Source organism: Hemiscyllium ocellatum, chromosome 37 (genome assembly GCF_020745735.1).
Source record: "Hemiscyllium ocellatum isolate sHemOce1 chromosome 37, sHemOce1.pat.X.cur, whole genome shotgun sequence".
Classification (NCBI taxonomy): Eukaryota; Metazoa; Chordata; class Chondrichthyes; order Orectolobiformes; family Hemiscylliidae; genus Hemiscyllium; species Hemiscyllium ocellatum.
In genome coordinates this window covers 8,161,557-8,180,494 of record NC_083437.1, presented here as the reverse complement: position 1 = coordinate 8,180,494, position 18,938 = coordinate 8,161,557, and the positions used below count along the sequence as shown (strand labels likewise).

Below are 18,938 nucleotides of genomic sequence, written 5' to 3'. Positions count from 1 at the left end.
TAATGATTTAGTTCGGGCAATCACTCCAAAGGTAACCAATCACATATCCTTTACTTACATGTTCATCATGATAATAGAAAGGGACACAGTTCTTATGTCTGTGATAAACGAAGAATTAGAAGAATTTATCAATATCATCAATAACAATCAACACTCCATTAACTTAAAGCCAAAACATAGTAGCACAGTATTTAAACTGGCACAAGACAATGGCTTCAAGTAGGAACAGACATTTTCAAAATCACGGACACACAATTCTACACACAAAAAGCCATCACCCTAAACAGACCTCTCACAGACTAAATGCAGAATACTGTTGATGCTGAAAATCTGAAACAAACACAGCCACCCCTGGAGAAACTCAGCAGGTATGAAACTCTGAAAAACTGTTTTACCAGACTCAAAATCTGTTTTCTCTTCACAAATGCTACCAGACCTGCTAAGGTTCTCTCGCATTGTTCTTTGTTTCTCCCACTGATGGTGAGGTTACAGCCAATGCATTTCCATCACACATGCTCAAAGTTGAATATTTTAATAATGCATCACCAACGTCATATACTGCATCTCAGATCTCAATCTCAGATTTAAATTTAAGAGTTGGCACAGGATTCTTTACAACAGCATTCACAACATACTTCCTCACCCACTTTGTAACTCGTGGATATTCCTAGCCTTAAGCTAGAAATTCCACATTAATTTGCATTAGGAAGAAGTGTATTATCTCAGGTATTCAAGATTCCCTAGTTCCTTGTTTGCTGAGTACTCTTTTGTTGGCTGATTCAAAACTGTTATATCTCCTTTGTGGTTTTCCACTCTAGCCTAACTTCTTACACAGCCTCTTTTCTCCTCCAGAAGCTTGCTTCCCCCATGGAATGCGGCTGCTGGAAATCAGAAACACAAACAGAAATTGCAGGGGAAACTCTGACAGAATCTATGGAGAGAAAGCAGAGTTAATGTTTCAGACCCAGTGGCCCTTCTTCAGAACAGAGCCTCGACTCTGCTTTCTCTCCACAGATGCTGCCAGACCTGCTGAGTTTCTCCAGCAAATTCTGCTTGTGTCATAAGTAGTTTAGAAGAATCAGTAGGGAGCTGCTCCTCCAATCACAGGCTGCTTTTCACATTGCTGCTGATTAGCTCGTTGTGAGCCAATCAGCAACAAATGCAGGATAGAAACAGCCAATCAGTAGATGGAACTCTTTGCACTTGGTTCTTTGGCCTTGGAATCCTAAGTTAAAGCCTTTCACAGCCCAACTCGGTTGTCTCCCCCCAAACAGCCTTGAAAGATCCCAGCAAAAAGCCTCCTGGTCTTGGAATCCCAAGTAAAAAGAGTCCCATCTCTGACAACTCTGAACCCCAACCCGCTCCATCCTTCACTCTGCCACCTCAAGGGCTTGCTGACTTCCTTTCCTTTCTCACTGCTCTGCCAATAGGCTGTTTCTATCCTGAGTTTGCTGCTGCTTGGCTCACAATGAGCCAGTCAGCAGCAATGTGAGGTAGAAGTGGCCTGTGATTGGAGGAGCAGCTCCCTACAGGTCCTTCTAATTTTCTGATGGCACAAGCAGTAATTGCTGGAGAAACTCAGCAGGTCTGGCAGCATCTGTGGAGAGAAAGCAGAGCCAATGTTCCGTTCTGAAGAATGGTCTCTGGGTCTGAAATGTTAACCCTGCTTTCTCTCCATAGATACTGCCAGACCTACTAAGCACCTCCAGCAGTTTCTGTTTGCATTTCTGATTTCCAGAGTTCTTTGTTTTTTTTTGTTATCTTCTACAGTGTGGTGTTTGAATATTTTCGGGACTTTTGGAAATGGTGTCTACCCACCAATCGCATATACTTTGAGTGCTGACGAACACCCCACTTCCCCAATGTAACCAGGACAGTCTACGCCCCCAACCAAGGCACTCTGACAGACAGCCTTCCCTTGCATTGATGCCAATGAAATGCAAGCTGGTGCCCATCTTATTTTGCACCGACCAGGTAAGGGAGGAGAGACGATGGGAGGTGGGAACACGGACAGAGCAAATGAAGCGAAAAGGGTCTTTCAAAACTTGGGATTACACATCGAAAAGAGAGGTCTGAGAGCCTCAGATCATTATTCACAATGATAATTTAAACAGCGCTGTGGGGGTAAGTGGCTGAGCCGAGGTGATGCACATTTGCAACGTTACTCAAGCCAAACTTCAGTGGGACTCAGGAAAACTAAATTGAAAGGAAAGGATGTCAATTGGCCAGGTTTATCCTCGATTGACCCATGCTAAACACTGAATTTCTTTATTCTCAATTTTCTTTCTCAAAATGCAAAACAAAAGGCGATTTGTGAAAAAATGAATAATTTAAATCTCATTAGCATACAGAATATCTGATCTCGTGAATGGTAAATTGTTTTCTAATTCAATTGCCCACTGTCAATTTGAAGTACTCCCAGGTCACACATAAAATAGCCAGCTGCCAAATGACCTTTATTCAGCACTATTCCTGATCCTCATACACAGATGCACCTGTCGGAGTCTCTCCCATACCCACACAGACACTTCCTGACCACTACTGCCAACTAGTGTTAATTCAGAGCCTTGGCATCCATGGCAAAATGCTGCTGAAAATGTGTTGCTGGAAAGGCGCAGCAGGTCAGGCAGCATTCAAGGAACAGGAGATTCGACGTTTCGGGCATAAGCCTTCTTTCCTGAAGTTTCCTGAAGAAGGGCTTATGCCCAAAACGTCGAATCTCCTGTTCCTTGGATGCTGCCTGACCTGCTGCGCTTTTCCAGCAACACATTTTCAGCTCTAATCGCCAGCATCTGCAGACCTCACCTTCTCCATCCATGGCAAAATGTCTTATTGACACTTGTAAATGAAACTCACCTTGTTTAATGTGACCATTTCACAAAAAAAAACTTTAGATACATTTGGCTTCATAAAATCCCTCAGAGTGTGAAAATGGCCATTTGGCCCATTGACTCCACACCAACCCTCCAAAGAGTATCTCACCCAAACCCAATCGTACATTATCCTTACATTTCTCATGGCTAACCTACCTAACCTGCACAGCATGGGCAATTTAGCATGGCCAATCCACTTAACCTGCACATCTTGGGATAGTGGGAGGAAACCAGAGCACCAGGAGGGAACCCACACCGACATGGGGAGAATGTGCACGGACAGTCATCCAAGGTTGGAATCGAACCTAGGTCTCCAGTGCTGTGAAGCAGCAGTGGTAACCACTGAGCCACTGTGCCATCTGTATCGTTTGATTTGCATATTATTATGCGTGAGCAATTCCATCGTTACACTTTGTGTCATGACAATCCCAATGCTTCTGACCCACAAACGGATTACTCAAATCTCTCCTCAAGGTAAGAACATTCACAATTTGCAAACTGAAGGACTTGATGATGAACATTACAAGATTGTCTGCAACTTGCTCAAAAACTATGAGTGTTAATCCCCAGTGATGGGATACCCACTGACTGCAAATCTCACTGATATTGGTCATATAACATGGGTGGAAAGACTGAATACACAAGACAGAACAAAGACCTGAAACCTTTCAATCATTACTGCATACCAAAGTTCCAACTCTGAAGAACTGGATCACAATGGTGTACCTTACTGGTTCAAATGCAAGATATCGACCAAGTGAAGGATCCAGTCAGTCACTTCTCGCAGGATTTGAGCTCCCAGACAGCATGTAACATGAGGAAAAACCACCTGTAAGAATCACTTCAGGCTTGTTCCTGCTATGCCAGTGTTAATGCTGACACTAGAGTAGTGGAGTAGGAAGAACTCTAAGGAATTCCAGACTGTACCCTGATGCTCATCAGAAGACAGTAGTGTAGTTATAAGTCACTGGACTAGTAAGCCAGAGGCCCAGGCTAATGCTTTGGGGACATGGGCTCAAATCCCACCCAGGCATCTGGTGTAGTTTGTATTCAGTTAGTGAATCTGGAGTCTAAAGTTAATCATGAGCAATAATGACCATGTAACTCTTATCAATTGCTGTAAAGCCCATCTAGTTCAGAAAAACTGCAGATGCTGTAAATCAGAAACAAAAAACAGAAATTGCTGGAAAAGCTCAGCAGGTCTGGCAGCATATGTGCAGAGAACTCAAAGTTAATGTTTCAGATCAAGTGATACTTCCTCAGAAAACCTGAGCTTTTCCAACAATTTATGCTTTTGGTTCCGTTAAGGAAGGACACAGTCTCCCTGAGTTCCGTTTTCCCGACTCTCAGGTGGCAGTACTCTGGGAAGGACAGTGAAGATATTCTAAAGCTCTCCTTCAAGCACAGCAGCTGAGTGACTGGGAGGAGCTTGTCCATCATCATTCAAAATGGCTGCTTGACCTGAATGATTTTTTTTCCTCCTGGTGGATTCTTGAACCAGGAGACCCAGATTCCCAATGAAGGATTGCAACGGGGAAGAGTTTCTTCTCCCTAACGGTCCTCAATGTTTGGAAATTTCTTTCCAGAGAGTGGTGAAAGTGAAGGCTGGGAACTATTGAATACCTTCAACACTGAGTTAAACAAACATTGATCTACACTGGAGATGAGGATTATAGAGGGAAACAGACCAGAATGGAGAATCAAGACCACAATCCAATTAGCCAAGATTGTATTGAACAATAGGATAGGCTTGAGGGCTGAATGGCCGTCTACTACTTCCATTTCTCATGATCTTATTTTGTCATTATCGATCCTTCAGTTATCATCACTGTTGCTGCTTGTGTGAGCTGGTGATACACGTTTTAGGGGTGGTATTGCTGCCTCACAGCACCAGGGACCCAGGTTCAATTCCAGATTGTCTGTGTGGAGTTTGCGCATCCTCCCTGGGTCTACGTGGATTTCTTCTAGGTGCTCCGGTTTCCTCCCACAGTTCAAAGATGAGCAGGTTAGACGGATTGGCCATGGGAAATGCAGGGTTACAAATTTAGGGTAGGGGTATGGGTCTCGGTTGAGATGGTCTTCAGAGGGTTGGTGTGGACTCGATGGGCTGAGTGGCCTGTTTCCACACAGAAGGGATTCAATAACATTGGCTGCCACATTTCCTGCGTGCAATGGCACCCACATTTCAACAGCGATTAATTCAATTTAAAGTCTTTTGGAAAGCTCTCCAGTTGCATGCATTATCCTCTTTCTTTAGAAGATGCTTTGTATGTTGGGTGGCACAGTGCCTCAGTGGTTAGCTCTGCTGCCTTACAGTGCTAGACCCGGCTTCGATTCCAGCCTTGGGCGACTGTTTGTGTGGAGTTTGCACATTCTCCCAGTGTCTGCGTGGGTTTCCTCCCGGTGTTCCAGTTTCCTCCCGCAATCCAAAAGATGTGCAGGTTCGGTGAATTGGCCATGCTAAATTGCCCATAGTGTTAGGTGCATTAGTCAAGGGTAAATGTAGAGAACTGGGCCTGGGTGGGTTACTCTTTGGAGGGTCGGTGTGGACTTGTTGGGCTGAAGGGCCTGTTTTCACACTGTAGGGAATCTAATCTAGGACAAAATAAAACTAGGCATGAAAGTCAACTAGTTCTGGCAAATCAGTGGATTTACAGTTTATACAATCCAGACATAAATGTGTTCCTTTAACAAGTCCTAATTTGTTTATAATAAAATATTAAGCAGGGTTTACTGGCATAAGGAAAGGAAATAAAGACAAATTATCTTGGGCTCCTTTGGTAGTTTGTTCACCTACCATTTTTGTGCTAAAAGTCCGAGACAAGGAGACAGGAGTAAGGGACAATGAGTACATTAAACTTAGTTAAAATCACACAACACCAGGTTATAGTCCAACAGGTTTAATTGGAAGCACACTAGCTTTCGGAGTGACACTCCTTCATCAGGTGGTAGTGGAGGGCTCAATCCTAACACATCATCCAAATCATTAAACTTACAGAAGAGATCACTGATAAATGTGATCCATGTAAAACATTTGGAATGACACCATCACGGCCCACAGTGTGACTCTTACTAGTAGAGACTTTTCGATGAACTTTAATGTCTGAGATAAGGCACTTTGCAGACACAGCCAATATATTTACTTTGTCTGTGATAAGATACAGTAAAGAGAAAGCAATAATAGGAGAAGAGGTAATGGAGAGATACACACCGGGGACAACAGCTAAATTCTTCAGCTGCAATCTCAAGTCAGTGGGTGCAGTGAAGAGTTTGCTTATGATGAATTGAGGGACATGTGTGACAAATTGAACATTGTGGTAATGAACACAGCAACAGAAAGTCTCTTTCCTCATGAAGGGTGTGAAACTAGTTCATGCAGTGACAGATGAAAACCTAATCCAAGTGGGCCACCAAATCTGAACATTCACATCTGTCCTGGCTTGGGGAAATCCATGTAAAGAGCTCACTGCAAATTGTTGGGTACTACAGTCCTGTTACAGTGGGAGAAAAACAATGATTCCTTCAGTAGTGAGTGACCATTTCCCAGTTTGGGAAGGCACTGCAATTAACTTCACTTCTTCTGTGCACTGATATGACCTGCATTCACTAAGGCTGAGTTTTTAGAGAAAACGTGGTGAGCCACTGTCCGTCAGAAATAAGTGAGAATCCAGGGGAACATGGTAATTACAAAAGAGAAAGGCAGAAACAATGGAAACGTCTGGGTAAGATTAAAGGGAAGAGACAGAAAAATAATAATTTTACAGCACAGCAACCAAGCAATTAAGGCACATTCGTCAATGTTAACTGGCACTGATTATATATTTATAGAATCTGAACAAGTCACAGAAAGAGATGAGGCATCATAAATGTTGCACACACAAATGCTGGAGAGGTTCTACTGCCACAGTGGTAGTGTCCTTACTTCATCTCAAAGAGACATGGAGATTGACAGCACAGAAAAAGGCCCTTCAGCCCATCGTGTCCACGCCAATCAAAAATAGCCATTATTCCAAGCTCACTTTCCAGCGCTTGGCCCTATAGCCTTGTTTGCCTTAGCATCTCAAGTGCACATCTAAAATCGTCTTTCATGACAGGAGGTTTCTGCCTCTAACCCCCTTTCAGATTGAGATTCCCACTAACGTCACAAAAAACCCCCTCCCATACCCTCTAATCCTCTTGCTCCTTACCTGAAATCTATACCCTCAGTCATTGATCCCTCTACTAGGAAAGGCTTCTTCCAATCTACCCTGTCTATGCCCCTCATAATGTTATACATTTCAAATCATGTTCCTTCTTAATCTCCTTTGCTCTAAGGAAGACAATCTTTCTTTATAACTAAAACTCTCCTGCCCAGGCAATGTCCTGCTAAATCTCCCCTGCATCGACTTCAGTACAATCACATCGCACCTACAATATGGGTTCCAGAACCATATGCAATACTCTCACTGTGGCCCAACCAATGGCTTATACAATTCCTGCTCTTAAACTCCATTCTCGGCTTATAAAGACAAAGATATCATGTGCCCTCTTACTCAATTTATCTACGCGTCCTGCTACCTTGGGGGAACAGTTTCATACACACCAAGGTCCTTCTGATTTTCAGTGCTTCCAGGATCCTCCCATTCAACATGGATTCACTTGCCTCGTTTGTCCCAGCCTAAGGTACAACCTCACAGAGAGTAGTTCGTGTGTGGAATGAACTTCCAGAGGAACTGGTGGATGTGGGTATAGTCAAAAAATTTAAAAGACATTTAGATATGAATAAGAAATGTTTGGAGGGATGAGAGCCAAGTGCAGGCAGGTGGGACTAGTTTAGGGGTTATGGTCACCATGGACTGGTTGGACCGAAGGGTCTGTTTCCATGCTGTCTGACTCTATGACTGGCACAAGGTGCAATAAGAGAACAGGAGCAAACACGTATTCAGGACCATATGCTTCAATGCTCTTCATCGGAGTGGCATTGCCTCTTCTGTTTCCTGGAAAAGCGCAGCAAGTCAGGCAGCAACTAAGGAGCAGGAAGAAGCGCTCATGTCCGAAACGTTGACTCTCCTGCTCCTTGGATGCTGCCTGACCTGCTGCGCTTTTCCAGCAACACATTTTCAGCTCTGATCTCCAGCATCTGCAGTCCTCACTTTCTCCTCAGTTTCCTGCCTATTCCTTCAGAGTGATTATTTTGGCAACATTTTGAATTCTGTGCATGACTTTAAAGAGCCAAAATATTTGAATGCTGACAACCCAGACTGCAAGTTTCCACAAATGATTGTGAACTCTTCATCTCCAGTGTAGATCCTTTCCAGGTTCTTATCTTTAAGTTCCTTGTTTGAGAGCCAGGTCATTATATTTTTCCGTTTCCTCCTCTGGAGAGCAGTCCTCCTTTTTGAGGACAGGATTGAAGTTGAGCCTGTACATTGTGGAGCATTGCGCGTGGGTCCATAGGACTCTGACCTTCAGTTGTGAAGCAAATTGCACAAGATTACACACCACTGGAGAAAATGTTGCCCCGGCAACATGGAGTTGCTTAGAAAGTGCCAAACACAAGGGTTGGATTTGGCCAGTTACCAAGTATATTTCTCTGATTACTTCAATCTGCACTTAATGACACTTGCTTTTCAATCAACCCTTTCCGTGCGTGTTCTCAGTTCAAAACACCATTTCCCAACTGAAGTTTTAAAACATGATGTAACGCCATGTGAGAAACTGAAAATTCATCAACCATTCAATGGATCCAACAGTTACTCAGCAATTGGACTATTTGTGGACAACAGTGTCCAAATGTTAATTCCTAAGCTTCACCCTTCAGAGGTCCTGAGTTCTACAGAAGTCTGCTTGACATCCTCCATTTAGGAGATAATTAATTTCATATCTTTAATCCTTTTCATGACACTTACATTTTAATAATTTCATTAAAAATTTTCAGTTACGTTCTTTGGCTAGATATTTACTGCTGTCATACCTGTTTTACAGACACAAAGTGGGAATCTAAGCGCAAAGTGATTGGTTTGCAAGTGGTAGAGGTATTGCCTTAGAGAATGTACCAGTTAATGATGATTGACAGATGAGTGCCAGGTTTAAGTGCCTTTTCAAGGGTAATGTTAAGTATTATAATTGGGGACCAATATTTCCAAATTTGCTGATGACAAAAAAATTGGGTAAAAGCTGGTGTGAGGATGCTTCAAGCAGGCATGGATAGATTGAGTGAATAGTGACAGATGGAATATAATATAAACAAAAGTGATGTTATACACTTTGTTACATGAAGTAGGAAGGCAAAACATTTATGAAATTGCAGAGGCACCTCAATTATCTGAATATCAATTATCCAAATTTCAGATTATCCGAAGCAGATCTCAACGTCCCAATTGACGTCAAAGAGCGGCTTCAACACTGACCACACCTTTTGTTTACAATGATTAAAAACGGACAGACAGGGGGCAGTGTTGGACAGGGTTGGGGGGATGGCCGGGGGTTTGTGTTCGAGGGGGATGGGGGAACGGGGGAGCAGTGTTGGACGGGGTTGAGGGGGATGGATGGGGGGCAGCGTTGGAGGGGGATAGGGGGATGGGGGGCAGTGTTGGATGGGGTCGTGGGGGATGGATGTGGGGCAGTGTTGGGCAGGGATGGGGGGGAATGTTGGGCGGGGCTGGGGGGATGGATGGGGGGCAGTGTTGCACGGGGATGGGGGGACAGGGGGCAGTGTTGGATGGGGTCGCGGGGGACGGATGGAGGGGCAGTGTTGGATGGGGATGGCGGGACTGGGGGGGCACAGTGTTGGACGGGGATGGGGGGATGGATGGGGTCGTGGGGGTGCGGACGGGGGGGGGTAGTTTTGGACGGGGATGGGGGGACGGACTGGGGGCAGTGTTGAATGGGGTCATGAGGGTGCGGACGGGGGACAGTTTTGGACGGGGTCGTGGAGGTGTGGAGGGGGGGCAGTGTTGGACAGGGTTGGGGACGGGGGGCAGTATTGGATGGGGATGGGGGGGACGGACGGGGTCGGGGGGTGCGGATGGGGGGCAGTGTTGGACGGGGTTGTGGGGGACAGAGGGCAGTGTTGGACGGGTTTTGGGGGTGTTGGATAGCGATGGGGGTTGCGGACGGGGGACAGTGTTGGACGAGGTTGGGGATGTGGACGGGGGGCAGTGTTGGACGAGGTTGGGGATGTGGACGGGGGACAGTGTTGGACGGGGTTGAGGGGACGGTGGGGAAGTGTTGGACGGGGTTGTGGGGGACAGAGGGCAGTGTTGGACGGGTTTTGGGGGTGTTGGATGGCGATGGGGGGTGTGGACGGGACGCAGTGTTGGACGAGGTTGGGGATGTGGACGGGGGACAGTGTTGGACGGGGTTGGGGGAGTGGACAGGGGGCAGTGTTGGACAGGGTTGGGGGAGTGGACAGGGGGCAGTGTTGGATGGGTTTGGACGGGGTTAGGGGTGCAGTATTGGATGGGGTTGGGGAGGTGGACGGGGTGGGGGTGTGGAAGGGAGGCAGTGTTGGTCGGGTTTGGGGTGCGGACGGGGGCAGTGTTGGTTGGGTTTGGAGGGGGTGGGGACGGGGTTGGGGGTGGATGGGGTTGGGGGTGGACAGGATTGTGGGGAGGACACGGTTGGGGGGTTGGATGGGGGGCGGGGTTGGAGGGGGTGGATGGGGTTGGGGGGTGGACAGGATTGTGGGGAGGACATGGTTGGGGGGTTGGATGGGGGGCAGTGTTGGATGGGGTTGGGGGAGTGGATGGGGTTGGGGGATGGACGGAAGCTTGTGTATAGCGTGCTACTGCCTCGTCTCCTGAAAGGGGGGGGGCAGACCTAGCAAGTGCTAGCTGTGTAGCTAGATTACACCCGGTATACTGTGTGTAGGGGAGGAAATATTTATCATAGAGAGAGTGCAATGGTGTCTAATTTCAGGGATATTGGGATTGACTTATATGGATAGATTAAGGTTTCTGGGTCTGTATTCCCTAAAGCTTTGAAGGTAATCTGATTGAAACATCCAGGTCTTTAGCAGGTTGTGACAAGATGGATGGAGATGTTTTCAGATACTTCCTGGCAGCTGAGTCAGGGGCTTAACTGTCAGCGAGTCTCAGAGATGTATAGCATGGACTTTCGGTCTAACTCGTCCATGCTGACCAGATATCTTAACATAACCTTGTTGCATTTGCTAGCACTTGGCCCATATCCCTCTAAAGCCTTTCTATTCATAAACCCATCCAGATGCCTTTTAAATGATAATCTCAGGATAAGTGTGCAGGGAAAACATAACATTTACTGCGAGATCCTTCACATTTTGTCAACACAACATCAGTGTTTTTAACTTATTTTGAGTACATTGCATGTCTGTTGAGGTGAGGGTTGATAATGCCAATGTAACAGCCATCACAGCTAACATCCAGAATTCCTGGTACTAGTTCAACACTGGCTAGATACTCCAAGTCCTACACTGTCCTATCAAACACTCTCAGGACAGGCTTCATATGCAACAGGACTCCCATTACACTGTCCTATTATACAGGCTTATAGAAGTTTATAAAATCATGAGGGGCATGGATAGGGTGAATATCCAAGGTCTTTTCCCCAGGATGGGGAAGGTCAAAACTAGAGGGCATAGGTATAAGGTGAGGGGGGGAAGATTGAAGAGGGACCTGAGGGGTAATTTTTTCATGTAGAGGGTGGTGTGTGTATGGTATGAGCTGCCAGAGGAAGTGATGGAGCCTGGTAGAATTATGACATTTAAAAGGCATCTGGATGGGAAATGAGTAGGAAGGGTTTAGAGGGATATGGGCTGGAAAATGGGACTAGATTAATTCAGGATTTCTGGTCGGCATGGATGGATTAGAGGAAAGGGTCTGTTTCTGCGCTGTATAACTCTATGACTCTAAGTGAAGGCCATGTATTATTGAGCTGAGCAGAGACGGTCTTCATCCTGAGGGTTCTGAATTCTTGGAATCTTCTACTCCAGCTCGATCTGCCAACGGTCCATTTGTGGGGGGCCCTCAAGTTTCAGACGTCTTGGTATCTCTTAAAGGGGCATTTATTTCACGCTATCAGAAACTGGAACATTTATCATGCTGTGGAATTTCATTCATTAAACATGTTCAATACAGAAATCAATGGATTTCTGGAGTCCAGTTAGATTAGATTAGATTACTTACAGTGTGGAAACAGGCCCTTCGGCCCAACAAGTCCACACCAACTCGCCGAAGTGCAACCCACCCATACCCCTACATTTACCCCTTATCTAACACTACGGGCAATTTACCTTGTCCAATTCACCTGACCCGCACATCTTTGGACTGCGAGAGGAAACCGGAGCACCCGAAGGAAACCCACGCAGACACGGGGAGAACGTGCAAACTCCACACAGACAGTCGCCTGAGGCAGGAATTGAACCCGGGTCTCTGGCGCTGTGAGGCAGCAGTGCGAACCACTGTGCCACCGTGCCGCCCTTAAAGGGTTGTTAAAGGAATATGGAGTAATGTGGGAAAGTGGCATTGAGAGAGATGATCAACCATGATCAAGATTGGCAGAGTGGGATCGCTGGGCAGAGTGGGCTAGTCCCACTCCAATGCATGCATCCCAACAACGAATACTATGAGCCTAGCCTGTTTAGTCTCATTATCATAATCCAGCTTCCCTGGAAACAATGGTCTTCCTCAAGCTCTACTCAGGATAGCTTAAACCGTAACACATAGGAACCTAGGCCATTCAGCCCCCTGGGTCTGCTGCACCATTCAATGGGATCATGGTTAATCTGTTAATACTCAACTCCATTTTCCCATCTTTTCCCCGTCACCCAAAGCAATTCCTTTACATCGTCAAACAATATCTATGTTTTTTTTATAAGAGAAGGCTGGACAGAAGAGTGAGGCAGTTTACCAGCTGCCCCCCCCTGTAGACCTGAAGACTGCTGCCCCCTGGCACCTCCTCACTTGCTCCTGATAGTCCCAATGCCCTGCTCTTCCCTCCCATCTGCCCCCTATTATACGGCATATCCTGCTTCACTTTGTGAACCAGTAACCTGTCTTTGCACACCGGAGTTATTGACTCCAGCTCGATCTGCCAACGGTCCATTTGTGGGTGGCCCTCAAATTTCAGACGTCTTGGTATCTCTTAACGGGGCATTTATTTCACGCTATCAGAAACTGGAACATTTATCATGTTAAACAACACTTCCTCCATTGCTCGCACCTCAAATCAAGCTCCTTTTACTCAATAATGCAACCAAACTCAGGAATCGTTCGGATTCCTCTGCCCGTTATCCTGAGCAATCACCAAATCTGGCTCTTGTTTTACATATGGTTGAATTTAAATCAAAGAATCCCAGTTGTTTTCTTTACCTCACAGGCCTGACCTTCCTGATCCTAACCCAGAATTGATGCATTATTTAACAATGAGGTTTCTACATTCAGTCGGTGATCATTGTCGAATGACTTTTAATTCTTTTGCCAGATGTCATTTTGACCTATTGCTGGAACACTCTGAGGATCGAGGATTGATTGGGAAACACGGGAAGGCACCAGTCCCTTGTGGCAAGCCACGTCCGCTTTGAACTCCCAGAGTGAGAACTGTTGTTGCTAACCTACGTTCAGGCCAAGTCAGGGGTCCTGTGTTGTCAACCTCTAGCATTGGGGCTTCAGGAAAAACTCCTTACGAATTTACAGATACACACACACACACACACACAAACCAGGCCACGCACTACTGAGGAGCATCTACTCTACAGACCAAACCTCCAACTCAGCAAATCTGATAACTTTCATTGGTGACCGAAATTTCTCTCAGTAAATAGTGGTGTAACACTTACGTTGCTGCAGTGCTAATCCAGAGAGTTGGATGAATAATCCAGAGAATAAAAACTTGATTTTTTAAAAAATGTCCTGTAATTTTGAAAGGTGGCAAGCAAATAATTACAGAGCTGTTGATTGTCACCTGCCTGGTCCTCGAACACTCTTTGGGTGAAAGGTATCTGCAGTCCTCACCTGGCCTGATCTAGTCCTGAAAGCTGATAATGTGTTGCTGGAAAAGCGCAGCAGGTCAGGCAGCATCCAAGGAGAAGGAGAATCGACGTTTCGGGCATAAGCCCTTCTTCCTGAAGAAGGGCTTATGCCCGAAACGTCGATTCTCCTGCTCCTTGCATGCTGCCTGACCTGCTGCGCTTTTCCAGCAACACATTTTCAGCTCTGATCTCCAGTAACTGCAGTCCTCACTTTCTCTCTGATCTAGTCCTGTACAACTAGAGTCCCTACAGTGTGGAAACAGGCCCTCTGGCCCAACAAGTCCACACCAGCCCTCAAAAGAGTATCCCACCCAGACCCAATCCCCTACCTTATTACTTGACATTTACTCCTGACTAATGCATCTGGCATACACATCTTGGATTGTGAGAGGAAACTGGAGCACTCGGAGGAAACCCACGCAGACATGGGAAGAACGTACAAACTCCACACAGACAGTCGCCCGAGGCTGGAAGCAAACCCTACCGCTGTGAGGCAGCAGTGCTAACCACCGTGCCACCCCCAACTGGAAGGATCTCTAAGCTCGCTTAACCAAACTGGGATTGCAGCCATTCAAACACCAGCTTCCTGAAGGAGGTGCTGGAGTGGGGATGCTGGTGGACAGTGGTGAGGGGATGGCTGGCAGAGGGATGAGCACAGGACCCGGCATCGGCTGCTACGCTGATGGAGGCCAAATCGGTGAGGTAGGCCCAGCGGTGTAGATACGCCAGGGGATCACTGACTCCAACGTTGTTTGGGTGTGGCACTGGCAGTAGCGAAGGGTTCTGTACTCTCTTTAAGATGTCTCATTTTTCTCATCATTCACAAACTATTCAAAATAGTGCCATGGCACAGCGGAAGCTTTCCACGATATTTTACTGTATTTTTCACTGCAAAATACACGTGACAATAAAAATCATTCTATCATTCCCTATCACAAGGCACACAATCTCACCAGCAGAAAGCTGGTAGCATTTCCTAAACTGCAGCTAACTTTGTAGAAATCCAGACAGAGAGAACCAATCTGTGCCAACACTAGGATTTTACTGCAGACCGAGAGGATGCTTTTCAACCAATTGCTAGCCAAGGACTAATTCTGCCATTGAGTGCTTCCTGTGTCGCAACTCAGGCTCCCACCATCTGATTACACCTGGGCTCACTGCTCATAAAGGTCTCCATTGAAAGCTCACATCTGGTGTTCAGGTCCTCCCGTGGTCACTCTCAAGCAGCCCCTTTCGAGACCCCTGCATTCCTCCAACTCTTGTCAAACTCGGATGGGCATCACATCATCACTGCCGGCCGTGATTTTAAACTCATTGACACACATCTGAAATAGAACACCTGCAGGCTATTCGCGCCCTCCAGCCTGCTCTGCTACTCAGTAAGATCATGGCAGATTTGGAAGGCCTCAACTCCATTTTCCTGCTGTCCCCAATTCCCGTTAGTCAAAAGTTTATTGGCTCGGTCCTAAAAATATTCAATGAGCCTGCCTCCATGCTCTTTGGGGAAGGGAGCATCACTGGTTCCACCATCCTCTGAAAGAAAAGAATTCTCACCTCCTGGATAGAGCTCTCAAAGTTAGTGGAATCAAGGGTTATGGAGATAAGGCAGGAAGAGGATACTGATCAGGAATGGTCTGCCATGATCATATTGAATGGTGGTGCAGGATCGAAGGGCTGAATGGCCTACTCCTGAACCTATTGTCTATTGTCTATCTTCGAAGGCAGACCTTCCGTGTTTAAGCTGTGTCCCCTATGCCCCCTGTGTCTCCTCTATAAAGGGAGATGTTTTTCAGCAGGCACCTTGTCAAGTCCTGTCAAGATCTTATGTTTCAATCAGATCACCCCTCCCAATTCTTCTAGACTCTCAGTGGGTGGCACAGTGGTTGGCACTGCTGCCTCACAGTGCCAGGGACCCAGCAACTGTTTGCGTAGGGTTTGCACATTGTCCCTGTGTCTGCGTGGATTTGCTCCAGTTTCCTCCCACAATCCAAAGATGTGCAGGGCAGGTGAATTGGCTGTGCTAAATTGTCCAGAGTTTTCAGGGTAAATGTAGGGGAGTGGGTCTGGGTGGGTTCCTCTTCGGAGGGCCGGTGTGGACTTGTTGGGCCGAAGGGCTTATTTTCAAACTGTACGGAAGCTAATCTAAAACATACAGTTATGGGGGCGTGTCGTTGGCTGGTCAGTATTTATTGTCCATGAGAAGGTGATGCTGAGCTGCTAGAGTTGACCTGCTGTGGGTTGACTCACAATGCCATTAGGGAGGGAATTCCAGGATTTTGACCCAGTGACAGTGAAGGAACAGGGACATATCTGCAAATCAGGATGGTGAGTGTCTTGGAGGAAAACTTGAAAGTGGTGTTCCCATGTATCTGCTGCTCCTTGTCCTTTGACACGGAAGTGGTCATGGGTTTGGAATGTACTGTCTCAGGAGATTGGGTGAATTTCTGCAGTGCATCTTGGGTAGATAGTGGAGGGAGTGGATATTTGTGGATGTGGATGAGTGCAGTCCCAACAACACTCAAGATGTTTGACACCATCCAGGACAAGTGGGGAGTATTCCATCATACTCCTAATTTGTACCTTGTTGTTAGTGGACAAGCTTGGGGGAGACAGGAGGTGAATTAATCGCTACAGTATTCTGAGCCTCTGACCTGCTCCTGTAGCCACTGTGTTTATGTGGCGAGTCCAGTTGAGTCAATGCCAACCCCCAGAATGTTGATTCAGGGATGGTAACCCCACTCGTCAGTTGGGCTCTTATTGGTGATGGTCATAATCTGGCTGTCATTAATAAGAAACAGTTTAACCACAGCCCCTGGACATGTCTTCATAAGATAACCCTCTCCCATCACTCCAGGAATCAGTAGAGTGAACCTTCTTGGAATAGCTTCTCATATAACTGTGCTTTTCTTAAGTAATGAGACCAAAACAGCATCCCGGACTGCCTTTGTCCTTATCTCCCCCTTTGAGCCAGTTCCTAAAATCTTCCTCTTGGCTGATCAATCCCAATACTAATTTTTGATTTGATGTCGATTTCTCTCACACTCAGCTCCTGCGAAGCATTACAGGATGTTTCAGTATACATATAAAAGGTTAAAAAGTTAAAGTACATAAAGTTAAAGACCTTCAGACAATTGCTGAGAATATAAAGACCACCCCGTATCAAGGTTCTTGTAACAGAAACCTCCAGGGAAAAGCTTTAAGCTCTGAAAGAATCCCAGAGTTCACTCCAGAGAACAGCTCACTTGGAAGAGGTCCAGCAGCTAGTGTGCCGTGTTACAGATCAGCTCATCGCTTTCTGTTTGAACTGGATGATGAGAGTGTTGGCCATGGACAGGGGGATAATGTGCCAGGTAAATCTGTCAGCTTTAAGGCTCTAGGCACTCAGTGCTTTGTGAGCTCAGTCCAATCACCCACATTCCAAGCCTCCACATTCCCTCCAATACCACCCCCCACCCAACCACCACAAAACATGTGATTCCAATAACCCAGTGAGAAAGCCTACCTCCCTTGATCTACATGGAGGTAAGAGTGAGCCCCGGGGTAGGGGAGTTTATTACTGACTGTGTGAGTGTACACTGCACATGCTTGTTGACCCACACCAGGGCTGGTCTTGGTCACTGTTGTTGAGGTGTATATGCCTCACACACAAAGGCTTTGTCTGGACTGAGCCAGGGATCCCTCATGGTATGGTACTGACTTCAGCAGCTCAACAGTCGAGTCCTAAAAAGACGCTTTAAATTTAAAAAGAAGACACAATTCATTTGGCAGCAACTGTTTCCTGATTAGCCTTCTCCTCACGGACACCATTCCTCCAGCTGTTGGGCAGTTGTGCAACTCCAGATGTGTCCGCACATTTCTGATTCTGTGTAACTGCCAGTTTAGCAAGGTTTATCACATTAAATAAAAGGCTTGTATGATCAGCTGTGAATTGTGGCTCCAAGCATTAGAATTCAGCATCATAGCATGAGCCTTAGAGATGAAGACTGTTAGAAAGGCCTCTCTCGCATATACACCTCAACAACAGTGACCAAGACCAGCACGGGTGTGGGTCAACAAGCATGCGCAGTGTACACTCACACTGTCAGTAATAAACCCCCCTACCCCGGGTCTCACTCTTACCTCCATGTTGTAAGGCCATAGATTCACTCCTCAGACAAGCACCAAATCAAGCCAGACAACCACCGTGCAGTGTTGAGGGAGTGCTACGCTGTCCGAGAGAGGCACCATCTCTCAAATCACGGAATCCTTTCAGTGCGGAAAGAGGCTGTCCAGCACATTGAGTCTACACTTAACCTCTGAATAACATGCCAGCCAGACCCAAACCCCAACTGTATCCTTGTAACCACATTTACCATGGAGGAGAAAGTGAGGTCTGTAGATGCTGGAGATCAGAGCTGAAAATGTGTTGCTGGAAAAGCGCAGCAGGTCAGGCAGCATCCAAGGAACAGGCGATTCACGTTTCAGGCATAAGCCCTTCTTTAGGAAGGGCTTATGCCCGAAACGTCGAATCTCCTGTTCCTTGGATGCTGCCTGACCTGCTGCGCTTTTCCAGCAACACATTTTCACTACTTTACCATGGTCAATCCAGCGAAGGGTGCACATCTTTGGTCTGAAGCAGGGAGAACTCAAGAATTTCTTATCCCTAAGTCCTTAAAGAATCTCGAATCATAGAATCCTAGAGTGTGGAAGCAGGCCATTCAGTCCATCGCCTCCGAAGAGTGTCCCACCCAGACCCACCCCTACCCTATCTCTGTAACCCTACATTTCCCATGGCCAATCTAACTAACCTGTAGATCTTTGGACTGTGGGAGGAAACCAGAATACCCAGCGGAAACCCACACAAACACGGAGAAAACATTAAAATCTACACACTGTCACCTGAGGCTGGAATCAAACCCATGTCCCTGGCACTGTGAGGCAACAGTGCTGACCACTGAGCCACCACACCACTCAAGGTAGTATTTCAATCAGCACACTCAACACATTGTACATCCAATGTCCTTCACAGTGCACTCTACCTAATATCCTGTCAATATTCCCCTCCACCTACATCATCCTGAAGAGAAATAACCTGCTCC

At 46.4% G+C, this 18,938-nt stretch overlaps 1 protein-coding gene across 4 annotated transcripts in view; it reads right to left on the bottom strand.

Annotated features, from left to right (window-relative positions):
- Window positions 1-18,938, bottom strand: part of LOC132833735 (endothelin-converting enzyme 1-like) — a 317,482-nt gene that overhangs the window by 88,048 nt on the left and 210,496 nt on the right. The window lies entirely within an intron of this gene.